Source organism: Schistocerca serialis, chromosome 1 (assembly GCF_023864345.2).
Source record: "Schistocerca serialis cubense isolate TAMUIC-IGC-003099 chromosome 1, iqSchSeri2.2, whole genome shotgun sequence".
Lineage (NCBI taxonomy): Eukaryota > Metazoa > Arthropoda > Insecta > Orthoptera > Acrididae > Schistocerca > Schistocerca serialis.
Window position 1 is genome coordinate 1164925034 of NC_064638.1, and position 19229 is coordinate 1164944262.

The 19229-nt window shown below is 45.1% G+C and overlaps 1 protein-coding gene and 1 non-coding gene across 2 annotated transcripts in view; one reads left to right on the forward strand and one right to left on the reverse strand.

Moving 5' to 3' along the window:
- LOC126456215 (tubby-related protein 4) overlaps nt 1–19229 on the reverse strand; it is a 509546-nt gene that overhangs the window by 451411 nt on the left and 38906 nt on the right. The window lies entirely within an intron of this gene.
- Nucleotides 10111–10185, forward strand: Trnat-ugu (transfer RNA threonine (anticodon UGU)). Its single transcript has one exon. It is a non-coding gene; the product is annotated as a tRNA-Thr (tRNA).

The window sequence follows — 19229 nt, forward strand, 5'->3', positions numbered from 1 at the left end:
GTGCCATTGGTTACAAGCCTCGGTCACCTCTTGTTCACATTGACGGCACTTTGAACAGTGGACGTTACATTTCAGATGTGTTACGACCCGTGGCTCTACCCTTCATTCGATCCCTGTGAAACATTTCAGCAGGATAATGCACGACCGCATGTTGCAGGTCGTGTACGGACCTTTCTGGATACAGAAAATGTTCGACTGCTGCCCTGGCCAGATTATTCTACAGATCTCTCACCAATTGAAAACGTCTGGTCAATGGTGGCCGAGCAACTGGCTCGTCACAATACGCCAGTCACTACTCTTGATGAATTGTGGTATCGTGTTGAAGCTGAATGGCCAGCTGTTCCTGTACACGCCACCCAAGCTCTGTTTGACTCAATGCCCAGGCGTATCAAGGCCGTTATTACGGCCAGAGGTGGTTGTTCTGGGTACTGATTTCTCAGGATCTATGCACCCAAATTGCGTGAAAATGTAATCACATGTCAGTTGTAGTGTATTTGTCCAATGAATACCCGTTTATCATCTGCATTTCTTGTTGGTGTAGCAATTTTAATGGCCAATAGTGTATAATATGTGCATGGTGATTGGTTTTAGTGTTAGTGATTCATTTGTCATGGTCATAGGTGATCAGCTGTAGCTCTGAAGGCCTGTCTGTGCACTTTCTGTTTTGACTCTACGTGCAGTAACTGTTCTGAGTTTAGAGGTGAACAGTCTCGGGAAATTAACTCGATGGCACAACCATGCCCTCCGGACTAGTACGTACTCCTGTCGAAGAGCTTCAGTCACTTGAACGGGGTCACATTGTGGGCCTGCAGCAGACTGAATAAATGTATCGACGGATTGCTGCTCATGTTGGGCACAGTGTATTGGTGGCGGGTCGATTATTTCAGATGTGCTCTCTAGAACATTGCCGGTTGCTGTGGCCGAGCGGTTCTGGGCGCTTCAGTCCGGAACCGCGCTGCTGCTACGGTCGCAGGTTCGAATCCTGCCTCGGGCATGGATGTGTGTGATGTCCTTAGGTTGGTTAAGTTTAAGAAGTTTTAAATTCTAGGGGACTGATGACCTCAGAAGTTAAGTCCTATAGTGTTCAGAGACTTTTTTTTTTTTGTAAACCGTTAAAAGCAGCGACCCTATTACGCTGCCCTGGGGCACACCTGAAGTTACGCTTGTTTCTGTTGGTCACCCCATGCAGGACGACATACTGCTGTCTGTCTGTTAGAAAACTTTCTATCCATCCGCATATGTCATCGGATAGATCGCAAGCGTGCGCTTTTTGGAGCAAGCGACAGTGCGGAACTGAGTCGAGCGCCTTTCGAAAGTCGAGAAATACGGCAGCAACCTGTGTTTCTTTCGCGTGCGGTTCGAGAGTAGAATAATAGAGAATTAGTATGAAGTTGGGTCGATGAACATTCTTCCAGGCACTTAAGTGTGATTTGCAGAGTAGTCGTGTAGATGTAGGTGCAGATGTAGGTGTAGACGCTTGGGGCAATCTATTGCAGAATACCAATCGGCATCTTTATGATCATTTGCGTGTGAGGATAACTCATGCGTTGCCACCAGATGGGGTAAACACGGTATTTAGAGGCAGGAAGAGGTTGACAAAGAGAGGGGGGAGGTGGTGTGATAATTGTATGCGTCGAATATGTACGAGGGTGAAGCTTGGGGAAGAGGTGAGGATTTCAGTAAAAATAAACGCATTTCCTGGCAAAAACACACATTTCCTTGTTGTTGCAAAGACAGAATTAAAATACCCTGAATAACAGCAAAGCAACTACGGACAATATGGCTACACAACCGAAGAATGTAACTTGTTTTGTGCCGGCCGCTGTGGCCGAGCGGTTCTAGGCGCTTCAGTCTGGAACCGCGCGACCGCTACGGCCGCAGGTTCTTATCCTGCCTTGGCCACGGATGTGTGTGATGTCCTTTGCATCCGCAAAGAACGTCGTCATCGTTAGTCAGCAGTCCACATTTGCACAGATTAGTTTTGCATCTGGGTACACCAGCCCTCAGCCTATTTAGTGTTCTCCATACTGTATAAGGAAGTTTGTTTCCAGGTGCCATTTTCTCTTTTGGTATTATCTGCAGTGCGGTTTGTTCATTCTCCCATTTTCGGACTCTACTATCTTCCTGTGAACCGTCAAGGATCTTGGTTCTTGCAATAAAGCTATTTCTAGACTTAAGCCTCCGAGCCTGAGTGACGTGCCCATTCAGTGGGTGTCGAGAATCTGTTTCTTTCTTTGTTCTCTCAGCGTCTGCTGCCACCTGCCTTCTGATCATGGATGGGGCAATTCCAGCAAGTAGGTATAAATTACCCGTTGGTGTGGGTCTGAGACAGCCTGTAACAATTCGCATTGTCTCATTTACACTTACATCAACCTGTTTAGCATTGCAGATGCTTCCCATACTGGCGCTGCATAGTCTGCTGCAGAAATACACAGAGCAAGTGCTGATGTTCTCATTACTGATGGCTGAGCTCCCCATTCATAGTTTGTCAGCCTGCGGATGATGTTATTCCTGGAGCAGACTTTAGCCTTGGTGTTAAAGTCTGCTCCAGGTATAATCATCCGCAGGCTGACAAACTATGAATGGGGAGCTCATGTGCCGACTTCTGCCGGAGCCCTGCAGTTTTAGTGACCTGCTTCAAGCCAACGACAAGGCCGTAGCGGTGGCTAACTATTGGAAAAATAAAATTTGATCTGGACACGGAAAAGTAAAGTTAGGTTTAGTTCTAAGTTCTAGGGGACTGATGACCTCAGCAGTTAAGTCCCATAGTGCTCAGAGCCATTTGGACCATTTTAACTTGTTCTGTAATCCCGATCCACGTTTCCAACAACTTTCCTGACCACAACAGAGCTGCGCCGTAGTGACTGCGTGAATAGAGCCGGCACCGCTTTCCGCTGAAGCGTGTGTTTGGCTTAGCTACTGGTCAATTCGTTGCAGTGCTGTCCCTGTCGAGTGGACGCCAAACTGTAGTAGCGGCGGTACTGGCTGCTCTTTACCTGCAGCCGCGCCACTCGCTGGCCGTGGCCGGGTAACTTTTAATGGGTGTAGCCCGGGAGCGGCGCGGCTGTGTGCGGCGCACGTGGGGGGCGTGGGAGGCGGCGGCGGTCGCCATGGCAACGCGCGGGGGCGCCGAGCCGCGTCAATTAGCCGGCGGTCGATACGCGCGGCGCACCTGCCACGCCGCTACTCCCCGTAACGGTATAATTACACCCCGGCAAAGTACTCTAAAAGCATGAGAGGGAGCTGATTAGGTGACTGGATTAGGCCTGCAGGACGAATCTTTCACTTTGCAGTGGAGTGTGCGCTGTTTTGAAACTTGGTGGACATATCAAAACTGTGTGTCGGATCGGGACCCGAGCCCACACTCTTGCCATTTAGGGGCAGTGCTCTTACAGACTGAGTTATCTTTTTATTTTTGGTATAACTAAAGCTGTCGCAAACGGTCTTGCGACCTTCGGTACGCCAGTTGTCTTCCGGTCACCGCAGTTAAGCAACTTCGGGCCTGGTTAGTACCTGGATGGGTGACCGCCTGGGAACAGCGGGTGACGTTCACTCAGAGATTCTCAAGTCGCCGAAGTGGCGTCCAGTTGAAAGACTTGCACCAGGCCGATACGCCATAAAACACTATTTTTCTTCTCGTATGGACCAACTTAGGTCCAGGTTCTTTATTCGTTTCCTCTTTTTTTCTTCCAATACCTTTTCATTTGTTCACTATGTTTTCTCTTTCTTCTGACCATATCATATCAATTTTTTTCACTCTTCTGCCTTGGGATCCTTACATATTCAATATTTTTTCGATAAACACTTCTATCAGTTATTTCTCCACCTTTTATTTTTAAAAATTCTTTTTTTACATCATGTGTCGAACTTGTTCATTTCTTATCCCACAAATATTTGAAGATTTTTTTGGTTAATCTATTGCCTTGCATACGATATAAATGTCCAAAATATACCAGTATTCTTTTTTTCATTAGTTCTAGTTTTCCATGTGTTAATAAATTTCATCATTACTACGTCATTTCCAACCTTCAATAGTTTTTTGTGGGCCCAGTATTTTCCTAATGATCCCCCTTTCTAGTATTTCTGATTCACCTAAATTAGAATTTCATGATACACATTTGGGCTGTAGACATTCTTGCTTCTTTGCTGTATTGTAATGCCTTTTCTTTCGTATTTTTGGACAGGTGCCGTTCACTTAAAGATTCTCAAGTCCCCAAAGTGGCGTCCATTTGAAAACTTGCACCAGGCCGTTGCGCCATAAAACACTATTATTATTGTTTTCCTTCTTCTATGAACCAACTAAGATCCAGGTTCCTTATTCGTTTTCTCCTCTTTTCTTCCAATACCTTTTCATCTTTTCACTATGTTTTCTCTTTCTATCTTCTGACCATTTCATACCAGTTTTTTTCACTCTTCTACCTTGGAATCCTTACATATTCAATATTTTTTCGATTAACACTTCTGCGAGTTATTACTTCACTTTTTATTTAAAAAATTTTTTTTTACATCATGTGCCCAACTTGTTTATTTCTTATTCCACAAATATTTGAAGATTTTTTTTGGCAAATCTGTTGCCTTGAATACGATATAAATGTCCAAAAAAATACCGGTTTTCTTTTTCTCATTAGTTCTTATTTTCCATGTTTTGATAAATTTTATCATTACTACTTAATTTCCAACCTTTTTGGGCTCAATATTTTTATAATAATCGGCCTTTCTACTATTTATGATATCCTAAATTATAGTTTAATGCTACACATTTGGGCTGTAGACATTCTGGCTTCTTTGCTGTATTGTAATGCATTTTCTTTCGTATTTTTAGACAGGAATTTTTTCTTGTACAGTTCTTCCCATTTTTGTATCCTTTCCTCTAATGCAGTTTCTTTCAAACGATTTTCTTGGATTATATCCCCAAGGTATTAGAATTTTTTAACCTTTCCAATTTGGTCAATATCTGCTTTCAAAAATTTCAATTATTACTATTAACTACCGAAGTAGGTAATTCACTGTCACTGTAGTTTCCTGTTACAAAAGGGCTATGCCAAGGGTATGCTATAGAACCGACTCTATTTAAAATCTATGTGGAGGGAGCTCTCAAAGCCTGGAGGTCCAAATGTGAAGGCACAGTGGTCCCTGCGGAGGATAAAATCTTGTACATACTTGGCTGATGACCAGGCCATCGCAGCCGGAGACCAAGAGACGCTGAGTACATGCTATAGAAGTTAAAAGAGGAAGGAGAAAAATGGAGAGTCATAATTAACTTGACGAAAACCGAATATCTGAAGGCTGGCTACAGTACCATATGCGGGGTCCGGTGGCTGGAGCCAGTACGATAAAGGGATATACGTCTTTTATCTGGTGGTTACATCATTTAATTATGATATAATGGAAAGGAAAAACTGAGTATGACATAAATAAAATTGCGCAGGTGAACTCGGTCCTTTGGAATAACAAAAAGGATCAAGCAAGGGATACAGCGTTCAGTTGTCGAAAACATCGCTACATACAGAGCAGAAAGGTTGGTAGTAAACAAGTTTCGGAAAAAAAGTTGCTTGCGCTAAAGATGGACTGCTGGAGGCAAAGTTGTGGCATATTCCAGCTGTACTGCATACCAGGTACTAATATAAGAGCTTGTAAGGGTGCCGATGGATCAGTAACGGACACCAGAAAGACGAAACGTCTAAAATTGTGTGAATACCTAGAAACGATAGGTGATGGCCGAAGAAAGTGTGGCAGTGGATCCCAGAAAAAAAAAGAAGGCGTGGGCAACGTAGGAGAAGCTTGGGTCGAGATGTCCGGGATGCTTTGGATGCCAGAGGACTAGAAGAAGGAGACTGGCATGATCGAGAGAAGGGGAATATGGGAAGAGTGAAATGGTGCTAACTGTCGAATATTCGTAACATCATGACGATTAAGTAAATCTTTTTATTGTGCTGAAATTCAATGAATTACAACGTTGTACAAATGTTAACACAAGAAGTAACCACTAACAAAATGCCTATCAAATTATTAAATTAACAAAGGAAATAATTTAAAAAACTAAACAAACAAGAAAAGAAAGAGACAACACCAGTACACATTTTCATCCACAGCCACATAATTTGTTTTAAGGAATGTAAATTGATTTTAGCTTTTGACCGCAAAAAATATCCTCTGTTATGCTGATGTATTGTTTGAACTGGTATTAGATGTAAATTAAATAAATTAAACGGCACAACTGTGACAACCGCTACAAAATATTTGCTTTTATCCCTAAAATAAGAAAATGAACATATGAAATTTACGTTAGTGATTTAAATTATTTGTTCAGATTTGTTGCAGAGGGCTATCGTTAGCCGTGGTCGGAATCTGATTCCTCAAGGATGGTGAGAGGAACAGCGCTGCCAGTGTTGGGGAGTCTTACAAGGGAACCTCCCCACCGCACCCCTCTCAGATTTAGTTATAAGTTGGCACAGTGGATAGGCCTTGAAAAACTGAACACAGATCAATCGAGAAAACAGGAAGAAGTTGTGTGGAACTATGAAAAAATAAGTAAAATATACAAACTGAGTGGTCCATGTCGAACAAAAGCAACATCAAGGATAGCATACGCGCACAAGCGCCGTGGTCCCGTGGATAGGGTGAGCAACTGCGGAACGAGATGTCTTTGGTTCAAGTCCTCCGTCGAGTAAAACGTTTTAATTTTTTATTTTCAGTTTATGTGACAAACTCTTATGTTTTCATCACTTTTTTGGGAGTGATTATCACATCCACAAGAAAAACTAAATCGGGCAAGGTAGAAGAATCTTTTTACCCATTCGCCAAGTGTACAAATTAGGTGAGTCGACAACATATTCCTGTCATGTGACGCACATGCCGTCACCAGTATCGTATAGAATATATCAGACGTGTTTTCCTGTAGAGGAATCGGTTGACCTAAGACCTTGCGACCAAATGTTTTCGGTTCCCATTGGAGAGGCACGTCCTTTCGTCTACTAATCTCACGGTTTTGCGGTGCGGTCGCAAAACACAGACACTAAACGTATTACAGTGAACAGAGACGTCAATGGACGAACGGGCAGATCATAACTTTGCGAAAATAAACTTTTCACTCGAGGGAAGACTTAAGCCAAGGACTTCTCGTTCCGCAGCTGCTCACGCTAACCACGGGACCACGGGACCACGGCACTATTGAGCTCACACTTTCCTTGATGTGGCCTATGTTGCGCATGGACTACTCAGTTTGTATATTTTGCTTATTTTTTCATAGTTCCACACAACTTCTTCCTGTTTTCTCGATTGATCTGTGTTCAGTTTTTCAAGGCCTATCCACTGTACCAACGTATAACTAAATCTGATGGGGTGCGATGGGGAGGTTCCCTTGTTAGTGCCAACGGTTTGTAATCCAGCGGACGTGTCGCGTACGGCTTCCACTTTGTCACAGAGATGCCTTACCGTCCCTCGCAGGGACGTCTTCAGAGTGATCATGTCCGTTTCATCGTGGAGGGTAACTACCCTCGTGAGGGCAGGGGATGTAGTCTCCACCGAAGCACATCACTCTCCACTCGCTGGAGGGTCTGCACCCGGGAGGCACTAATTGTACCCCACACAGTGGAGCCATAGGTGAGAGCTTGGTTTCGAGGTTCAGTTGCCTGCTGTTGAACATTGGGTACAACGCCTTTATCAACTTGTGTTCTTTGTGGGTGACATATTCTGCATGCCGATGGACGTCTGGTGCGGCCGCAGGGACCGATAGGCTTGAGCGTGGGGCGTGGCCTGCGCTTAGCGCTGAGGCGGCGACAGCAGCGCTCGCAAACATTACGAGTGCCGCCTAGCGGCTGTCGTCTAGGTCCTTGCGTTCTGGCGTGCTTTAGAACTCGTCAGGTTGGGATACCAGACTAAACTAACAGTTCGGTAATATTCACAACTGCCAGTATCAGCAGTGCCTGGAATGGGAATTGTTATACTCTTCTTGAACCCTGACGCTTTTTCATCTGTCTCATATACCTTGCTCATTATGTGGAATAATTTTGTTATTGCTGGCTCGGCCAAGTACAGGGTGACAATTATTGAACTATCCAAAAACAGCATAAATTAGCTAGAAACTACGGCGTGCGCACACTTTAACATGTAAACGTTACTACAGAAATTCGGATTTCATCTACATCTACATCTACATTGCAATTCACATTTAAGTGCTTGGCAGAGGGTTCATCGAACCACAAACATACTATCTCTCTACCATTCCACTCCCGAACAGCGCGTGGGAAAAACGAACACCTAAACCTTTCTGTTCGAGCTCTGATTTCTCTTATTTTATTTTGATGACCATTCCTACCTATGTAGGTTGGGCTCAACAAAATATTTTCGCATTCGGAAGAGAAAGTTGGTGACTGAAATTTCGTAAATAGATCTCGCCGCGACGAAAAACGTCTTTTCTTTAATGACTTCCATCCCAACTCGCGTATCATATCTGCCACACTCTTTCGCCTATTAACTGATAATACAAAACGAGCTGCCCTTTTTTGCACCCTTTCGATGTCCTCCGTCAATCCCACCTGGTAAGGATCCCACACCGCGCAGCAATATTCTAACAGAGGACGAACGAGTGTAGTGTAAGTTGTCTCTTTAGTGGACTTGTTGCATCTTCTAAGTGTCCTGCCAATGAAACGCAACCTTTGGCTCGTCTTCCCCACAATATTATCTATGTGGTCTTTCCAACTGAAGTTGTTCGTAATTTTAACACCCAGGTACTTAGTAGAATTGACAGCCTTGAGAATTGTACTATTTATCGAGTAATCGAATTCCAACGGATTTCTTTTGGAACTCATGTGGATTTAGGTTATGACATGTTCGATGTGCCTGCCATCACTGGCGATGACGTGGTGCAGACGAATAGTGAAAATCACCGTGACCCGCTGAAGTGTCGGAACATTGATGCTGTCGACGATCTCCTGAATGGCTGTTTTAAGCTCAGCAGTGGTTTTGGGGCGATTGCTGTACACATTATCTTTAACATAGCCCCACAAAAAGGAGTCGCATTTGCTCAGATCCGGAGAATATGGCGAACATTCGAGGCCCATGCCAGTGGCATCTGGATACCCCAGAGCCAGAATGCGGTCCCCAAAGTGCTCCTCCAGAACATCAAACACTCTCCTGATTCGATGGGGTCGATCTCCGTCTTGCATGAACCGCATCTTGTCGGAATCAGGATCACTTTGTATAATGAGTATGAAATGACGTACCAAAACCTTCACGTGACAGTCGGTAGTCGCTGTGCCATCCAGGTATATCGCACCGATTATGCCGTGACTCGACATTGAACACAGAGTGGCCCGTTGAGAGTGAAAGACTTCTCTATTGCGAAATGCGGATTATCAGTCCCCCAAACGCGCAAATTTTGCTCACTGATGAACCCATCCAAATGAAAGTGGACTTCGTCGATAAAACAATGTATGCATGCGCATAGTAATTCTCATCATGAAATGATAATTAAATAGACACCCTAGCTGCAAGCAGGCGTTGATACACTTCATTGGGGACATGTTGAAAATGTGTGCTCCGACCGGGACTCGAACCCGGGATCTCCTGCTTACATGGCAGACGCTCTATCCATCTGAGCCACCGCGGGCACAGAGGGCAGTGCGTCTGCAGGGACTTATCCCTTGCACGCTCCCCGTGAGATCCACATTCCCAACATGTCCACAACACTACATTCGTAGTGCGCCTAGTAGATGTTTGCCCATCATACTCATTACTCGTGGCAGATTAATCTACCTAGTCCCGTAAGAGTTCGGGCATAGCTTGCAGCTAGGGTGTCTATTTAATTATCATTTCATTTCTAGCAAAGCTGCATGGTCATCCACGGTAACTGTTCTTTCGAGAACAGATACTACAGTCATATATATAGTTAAAAAATATGGGTTCCCGGCCTTTGACCTTCTTGTGCGAACGCACACGCTATGCCCGAACTCTTACAGGACTAGGTAGATTAATCTGCCACAAGTAATGAGTATGATGGGCAAACATCTATTAGGCGCACTACGAATGTAGTGTTGTGGACATGTTGGGAATGTGGATCTCACGGGGAGCGTGCAAGGGATAAGTCCCTGCAGACGCACTGCCCTCTGTGCCCGCGGTGGCTCAGATGGATAGAGCGTCTGCCATGTAAGCAGGAGATCCCGGGTTCGAGTCCCGGTCGGGGCACACATTTTCAACATGTCCCCAATGAAGTGTATCAACGCCTGCTTGCAGCTAGGGTGTCTATTTAATTATCATTTCATTTCTAGCAAAGCTGCATGGTCATCCACGGTAACTGTTCTTTCGAGAACAGATACTACCGTCGTATATATAGTTAAAAAAATTCTCATCATGCCCGGCGGCCAATCTTGTAGTTTGGACGTCCTAACGCAAACCCAGAATGAGATTTTCACTCTGCAGCGGAGCGTGCACTGATACGAAACTTCTTGGCAGATTAAAACTGTGTGCCGGACCGAGACTCGAACTCTGGACCTTTGCCTTTCCCGGGCAAGTGCTCTATCATCTGAGCTATCCAAGCACGACTCACGTCCCGTCCTCACAGCTTTACTTCCGCCAGTACCTCGTCTCCTACTTTCCAAACTTCAAAGAAGCTCTCCTGCGAACCTTGCAGAACTAGCGCTCTTGGAATAAAGGATACTGCGGAGACATGGCATAGCCACAGCCTGGGGGACGTTTTCAGAATGAGATTTTCACTCTGCAGCGGAGCGTGCGCTGATATGAAACTTTCTGGCAGTTTAAAACTGTGGGCCGGACCGAGACTCGAACTCAGGACCTTTGCCATTGACTAAGACAAAGGTCCCGAGTTCGAGTCTCGGTCCGGCACACAGTTTTAATCTGCCAGGAAGTTTCATACCTAACGCAAACCGTTCAGAAGTTATGACGATTTTATTTCGTATAGTTCATTAATTGTCACCCTGTACGTATGTACACCACTGTGCAAAATTTCAGGACGGAAGAAACGTTAGCACGGTGTGTCACTGCCAAGTAATATACGTCGACGAAGCTTGCACCATACATAGAAAGAACTGTTGTAGTATAGTACGGAAGATGATTGAAAGAAATACGCAAAGAGACGAAAAGAAATTACACTTTTGTTCAATGACGATAGCTACAATGAAGTCATCACAATTCATGCTGGTCCCCTGGATATTACAAAATACGGGACATTGTTCTTAATATAGGTGTCATCACCACAGACGGTACTGCAGGCTCTGCAATATGCTTCCACGTCGCTCGCAAGGTTGGAAAGGTGTTCTTCTGGTACGACCTCATTAGTGTGCCCGACAACTGCCGGGTGATCGTTGGTGGATGTCGATGTGGTGCAATATATCTTCCAAGTGCATCCCACATGTGTTCGATGGGATTTATGTCGGGTGAACAGGTAGGCCAGTACATTCGCCGAATATCGTTTGGTGCCAAGAGCTCCTGTACCTGTGCTGTTCGATGCGATCGCGCATTATCATCCGTGAAAATTTAAGTCAGGACCGAATGTACGCCTGGAAAGACGCACGGTAGAAAGGAATATAATGTCACAACAGAGCTGACTGGTGTGTGTATCCTCGTCAAAGACGTGGAGGTCAGTACGCTGATGCAACATTACGCCTCCCCACACCATAACGTCTGGACCACCAAACGATGTTCAACAATATCCTTGAGTGCGTGTTCCCGTCTCTTGCCATATGAGAGAACGTCCGCCATTGTCGAAACCCTATTAAGAATCGTGTCTCGCCGTTTTTAATGCCGCCGGCCGAGCGATTCTAGGCGCTACAGTCTGGAACTGCGAGACCGCTACGGTCGCAGGTTCGAATCCTGCCTCGGGCATGGAGTCCTTAGGTTAGTTAGGTTTAAGTAGTTCTAATTTCTAGGGGACTGATGACCTCAGAAGTTAAGTCCCATAGTGCTCAGAGCCATTTGAACCATTTTTTTGTAATGCCCAAAGCTGCATCATAAATCGTCGTGATTTCAGTGTCATTACTGTCTTTTAGTAAATGTGTTCTTTGTGTTTGTTTCATTGCGAATTTCTTTCACTTTCCTTAGGTATTATGCCGTAACAGTTCATTCTATCACCCTTACAGCCACACATCTGCCTTCGAGGGTGCTAATCCCGCAAAGTACGATGACTGGAAGGCAGCAGATGAGGAACTGGCGGAAGTAAAACTGTGAAGGCGGATGGTGAGTTATGCCTGGATAGCTCAGTCAGTAAGAGCAGTGCCCGCGGAACACAAAGCTTTAGCACACGGTTTTAATCTGTCTAATTGGGTATGTTCTCGCTTCAGGATCGCTACGTTCCACTGTGCATGTGATATTCGTCTCGTGGGAAGCCAGGTGGTTTCTGAGGTGCAACCAAGACTACAGATAGTAAGTGTTGTGGCAAGGGAAGATACGACAGTTCATCATCATGCTCGCAAAATCCATTCTGGACGATACGAGCTGTGTGAAGAGCGGTCCTGTTGCCTTGGAAAACAGCATCATCACTGGTGATCAGACACTGTACCATGGTATGGACCTGATCAACCAAAATGATCACATAAACCTTGGCGACTTTGCAGAAATGCAAATGTCGTGTGAGTAGGGAGTCCCATCTGGTAGGCCGTTCGCTGGGTGCAAGTCTTTCGATTTGACGCCGCTTCGGCGACTTGGGCGTCGATGGGGATGAAATGATGATGATTAGAACAACACCCAGTCCCAAAACGGAGAAAATCTCCGACCCAGCCGGGAATCGAACCCGGGCCCTGAGGATTGCCATTCCGTCGCGCTGACCACTCAGCTACCGGGGGCGGACGACTTTGCAGAGTGACCACATGACACACGGAATGCCACGATATGGCTGCCCAAATCATCAAGGAGGCCCGCCCTGTTTCACTCTTTGGACTTACACTCGGTCAGAAGATGGAATCAGTGTGAAACAAGGCTGATTCGACCAAATGATTTTTTTCCATTGCTCCATAATCCAGGTTTAATGGCATCTGCATCATGTTTCTCTGTTACGAACAATGGCATCACTGAAGAATGGTGTCGGAATTTCAGCTCTCACTGAAATTCCCAGCATATGCAACTCCCTTCGTATTGCTTTGGCGTTGACAGGGTTTACGACTGCGCCACTTAGCCGCGCGGAATGGGCGCGCGGTTTGAGGCGCTATGTGACGATTGCGCGCCGCCTCCCGCCGGAAGTACAGTTCCTCCCTCGGGCGTGGTGTGTGTGTTGTTCTTAGCATAATTTCATATAAGTAGTGTGTAAGTCTAGGGACCGATGACCTCAGCAGTTTAGTCCCTTAGAAATTCACACACATCTGAACATTTGCGCCACTTAGTTCTGCAGTTACTTTTGCGGCTATTGTAATCTTATTTTTCGTCAAAACCTTCTTCACTGACCGCCTGCTACAATCATTTAATACACATTTTCCTCGTGTCCTGACTTACCGGAAGATATTTCTACGTGTTCCTTGTATGTCGTATAAATGTTCGATTCGGTGCCTCTTGAAACCTCGGCCACCTTGGAGCATCCACAATACGATCACCAACAATTTGCTCACGCTCGAAATGGCTTAGCTCCGACATAACGTTCTCACAACTACACAGAACCCTGTCCTGATCATGACTGACACTTGAAACGACTGAGGACATTGCAAAGATCCCTTTTCTGGTCAAACAGCACGACGTGTTTGAATGGCTAGCATCTGAATTTACAATGAAGGGCCAGAGAAACTGGTACACCGGCCTAATATCGTGTAGGGCCCCCGCGAGCACACAGAAGTACCGCAACACCACGTGGCATGGACTCGACTAACGTCTGAAGTAGCTGGAGGGAATTGGCACCAGCAATAATGTAGGGCTGTTCATAAGTCCTTAAGAGTACGAGGCGGTGGAAATCTCTTCTGTACAGTACGTTGCAGGGCATCCCAGATATGCTCAGTAATGTTCATGTCTAGGAAGTTTGGTGGCCATCGGAAGTGTGTTCCTGGAGCCACTCTGTAGCAGTTCTGGACGTGTGGGGTGTCACATTACCCTGCTGATTTAGCCAAATCCGTCGGAATGGGCGATGGGCATGAATGGATGCAGGTGACCATACAGGATGCTTATGCACATATCACCTGTTAGAGTCGTATCTAGACGTATCAGGGGTGGCATATCACTCCAACTGCGCACGCCCCACTCCATGACAGAGCCTCCACCAGCTTGAACAGTCCCCTGCTGACTTGCACGGTCCATCGATTCACGAGATTGTCTCCATACCCGTACACGTCCATCCACTCGATACAATTTGATACGATACTCGTCCGACCAGGCAACATGTTTCCAGTCATCAACAGTCCAATGTCGGTGCTGACGGGCCCACTTTGTTTCGTGCAGTCATCAAGGGTACACGAGTGGGCCTTCGGCTCCAAAAGCCCAAATCGATGATGTTTCTTTGAATGGTTTGCACGCTGACACTTGCTGATAGCCCGGCATTGAAATCCACAGCAAATTGAGGAAGGATTGCAGTTCTGTCACGTTGAACGACTCTCTTCAATCGTCGTTGGTACCGTTCTTGCGGGATCTTTTTCCGACCGAGGCGATGTCGGAGATTTGATTTTTCATCGGATTCCTGATATTCAAGGTACACTCGCGAAATGGTCGAACGGGAAAATCCCCACTCCATCGCTACCTCGAAGATGCTGTGTCCCATCGCTCGTGCGCCGACTATAGCACCACGTTCAAACTCATTTAAATCTTGATAACCTGCCATTGTAGCAGCAGTAACCGATCTAACAACTGCACCAGACACTTGTTGTCTTACATAGGCGCTGTCCGGCTGCTTAGCTGAGTGGTAACGTTCTCGCCTCCAATGCAAGCGGGCCCGGGTTCGAATCCCGGCCGGGTTGGAGATTTTCTGCACTCGGGAACGGGGTGTTGTGGTGTCCTCATCATCATTTCCTCCTCATCACCGGCACGCAAGTCGCACAATGTGGTGTCAAATGTAGTAAGACTTGGCGGCCGAACTTCCCCGACTAGCGGCCTCCCGGCCACCGATGCCATACGCTCATTTCATTTTTTTATACAGGCGTTGCTGACCGCAGCGCCGTATTGTCCCTGTTTACATATCTCTGTATTTGAATACGCATGCCTATACCAGTTTCTTTGGCGCTTCAGTGTATGTTGAAGCATGCATTTCTTGCGGTGTTTCCACATTTTTCTCCAACGCCAGTATTTATAAACGTTGATGTATAAGGATAATAGAGAGTGATTCACAGTTACAGTAGTGCTCCAATGTAGACGCATGGTACTAGAGCACGTTCCCATATTGAGTTCTTAATACAGAAAAAGCTTTAAGTCATCTTCGAATGGAGCAGTCTGTGTACACTCGAACAGAGCTCATTACGGTCATCCACACCAAACAATTACACATTAGAAATGTTATCCAGAAGTGAGAGGGCGCAATGGAAAATCACGGACACATTGTCCTGGATATTAATCCCTATGTCACTACGCGAAGTATTGGGTTCTGAAAATAATTATTTTATTGCACAATAACAGACATAAAATGAGATTATTTATTTATATTCACACGAGCGACCTGCTCCGGCTTCGTATGGCTAGCATTAAGTATCTACGACCGAACTTTTCTGGCGTGGAGATAATAGATAATATACACAAATGTTCCTTGTGAATTAGTCTATTAGTGTAAATAGTATCAATGTCTCTACAGTAATTCATTAGATTTGCCTTCATATGCAGACAGGAAAATGCGGAGGGGGACTTTAATTTATAATACGTATAAATTGGGAGCAATAAATTTCCGCTGCAGAAATATCCTTCACCAGTTTCAATCGAATCTACGACCCTGTCCTTTATGTAACTTTAGCGATGTTAATTCGGTCGGCCCCATTTGTTTCTGGCATCCTACCAGTGTGAGTGAGTGTGTGTGTGTGTGTGTGTGTGTGTGTGTGTGTGTGTGTGTGGACTGAGACTGCTCACAATGGCACCTTCCCAAGTGAAAATGGAGTATGAAGTATTATCACCGCGACGTTGGACAGCGCTTCTGAGCTAGCTTATCCAATTGATGACGTTAATTTTGTAGGTCGGCAGGCACTAATCGTATATTTCCTCCACTCGGATCTTGCTAGTGAATGTAAACGTTGTATCGTATGCATATCTACGTCCTGTGAGCGAACAAACACCTGTATGTAGCCGGGTAGTAGGTTTCTGCATCGTTCGCCAGTGAGGGAGATGGCAGGGCTCCATATTCATCCCAGATAGGTGCCCCCAATGAAAGACTACTTCAGTCACATGCCTAATGTTACCCTGCTGACAAGTTGGTTGAGATACTGAGCTTCGAAATGTACTGCATAAGGTACTGTGTACTATATGTGTAGTTTCAAAATGGAAATGGGGAAAATCTTGGCAAGAGGAGCCGTTCATGTAAGTAGCCTGCTGAAGTCTTTGATCATAATAAATTCTGGCAGTTAAAGCCATTTACGTAAGTAGCTCTTTATGTTCTTGTAAATCAAACAAAAAGGAAATCCTAGCAAGGGGAATTGATACATATGATACATATCGATGTCATTAAATGAAATCTTGAAATGGGCTTTGTTATGCAAATTGGGGTTACAGCAACGATATATGGAGCTAGCAGCGCACATGCATGCTTCCCACTCTGACTGAACCTTGTTCACAAGAAAAACTGGTCAAATAGATTAATTAAAAATGTATTTTTGATCTCTAGCATATCGAAAATAATTATCAGCACTAATTTCGGAACGGTGCAACGATTAAAAACACTGAGAATTGTCACGACATTAATTGTATGCCAGTCTAGCTAGTATCCAATCTACCTAGCGTCCCACACTTTTTAATGGATATCATGTGAAGAGCTGTACCTTACAGTTATTAATCGACAGGGAGACATATAGGACCAGTAGTAAGGACAAAGACACACACCAGCAGTGCAGGGAACGTTGAGACAAAAATATGAAGTGTTGCTAATTATGCTGCATTTATCGGAGAAATGATTTGTTATAGTAACAGACGGGCAGGAAAGCGTAAGAAAAGGGTAGAGTGTACACAGTAGCTGCACTGATTCAACACGAGTCGATGTAGGACACTGTGCACTCGAATTTAAAATATTTCAGAGCATGCGATCACCTGTGGAATCCCAGCTTGGTTCAATCTACGTGAATTTTCAGACAAACTAAGCTCCCAGAAAGATGAATTAAACCCTTGATTTACACTAGAGCACCGAGTGAGATTCTTTCTGTGCAATTCTGAAAGGAGGAAGACACACTATGGAAACAATCTTATCTGAGATACTTCTATCTGCCTCAGCAGACATAGTTCATCAACACAAACGACATATTGGATATAGGTTCTGCCTTAATGCAAAACATTTTTTTTCTTGTTACCCAAACGTGTTTCGCCACGTCTGTGGCATCAGCAAAGGGTTTTGTTTAGCTGTGGGAGTTAGGACACACAACAACACCGGGTACACCGCGTTTTGAGAAGTAAAACAGCGTTTTGATAACCGAAATTACACAAAGTATATGTAGTGAGTGTGTGTGCAGTGCCCACAGAACGTAAAAGAAAAAAGATCAGTCACAACAAAAGATGACACCATCCAGATGGTCCTGAAAAACCTTATAACGTAAAATCCAGTTTTAAAATTAACAAAACCCACTGATGATGGCACAGAGGTGCCAAGACATGTTTAGGTAACAAGAAAAAACAGTGTTTTGCATAAAAATTGAAACCTGTATCTAACAATTTTAACTGCAGGAAAAAAACACAAGAGCTGCAAATCTTGAAAATGAACAAGTAATCCTTATCGACACCTACTTACATAAATACATCCTCCTGTCAAGATTTTCCCACATTTCGTTTGTCAATTACACGTGCTACTTACATAAACATATAAATGGTGACCCTGCCAGGATTCAGTCTGATCAAAAAAAAAAAAAAAAAAGAGATTTCTTATGATCCAGAAAACACTACTGCAGGCTATCAGTGGCCACTCTACCAGAATTTCCTCATTTTCATTTGCAATTTATACATGCTACTTATATAAATGGTGACTACAGCAGGATTTATTATGATACCAGAAAATATCGTAGGCTATTTAAAATGGCAACCCTGCCGGGATTTACTCCCTTTTCATTGGTAAACCAAGTAAGCTGCTTACAACTAGTATTTACACTGCTACAGTAAGCATAATATCACAGACTACTTGTTTTGAGAGCAGTATCGATCTTAATTACGAGCTAGTTAACACATTTACGCAAAAAAATGATTAAATAAATAGTCCTGTGTCATTGAGAGAAGGACAAGGATTCAAAGAGGCTTTCGTTTTTCGTTTCATCTGTAGTTTTTTAAGGAGACTGACTTGTGCTTTCTTTGCTCAGGTATTGAAATAATTTAGCTCATAAATATTCCTTGTCTGCCGTTAAGTGTGAACAGGGGTAATTTATGTGAGGTCGTCGCCGCGGCATATGCGGCACGTTCTGAGGAAATTAAAGTGGCGCAGTGGGGGCACGCCGCGGACAGGCATATGGGTGCAGGGCACGCGAGGGCTTTTAACACGCTGCGGCTTCGAGAGCGCGGCAGCGTACAGCGGTGCGCAGCGCCCTGTGTAGGCGATAAGTACCCGTATCAGCAACCGTGACAGGTTTATTACGCTCGCACAAAAAAAAAACTAAACGGAGAAACAACGCGGCGTTTATTTTCGAGATGAGTACGCAGGCCGGCGCACCGTCGGCTTCCTTTTTTAATTACGAGCGAGAGCTGACGGGGCGCGTGGGCGTAAATCAGGCACAGCCCGGCGGGCCCATTACGGCTGGGAGCATCAATTACCGGCCGTGCAGCGTGATAGCGCGGGGGGCTATCGCAGAGGCGAGCACCGCAAACGACGCCACGCACCAACAGCCAGCTGATGGCGCACCGTGACCAGGCCGAGAGCAGCCACCACACAGGTGGACAGCTAGGGGCTTTTAAGAAAGCGGTGCACCCAGAAGATCAAGGTATCTTCGTAGAAATGCACACAGACGGTGGGTGTGTAAATGATTAGAGTTGCAGTTCTCTGCGACAGATAGTATGGCAACCAGAGTGCATTAGTGTTGTTCGTGTTCAGTGACAGAGCGAGGTGGCGCAGTGGTTAGCACACTGGACTCGCATTTGGGAGGACGATGCTTCAAACTCGCGTCCGGCCATCCTGATTTAGATTTTCTGTGGTTTCCCTAAAT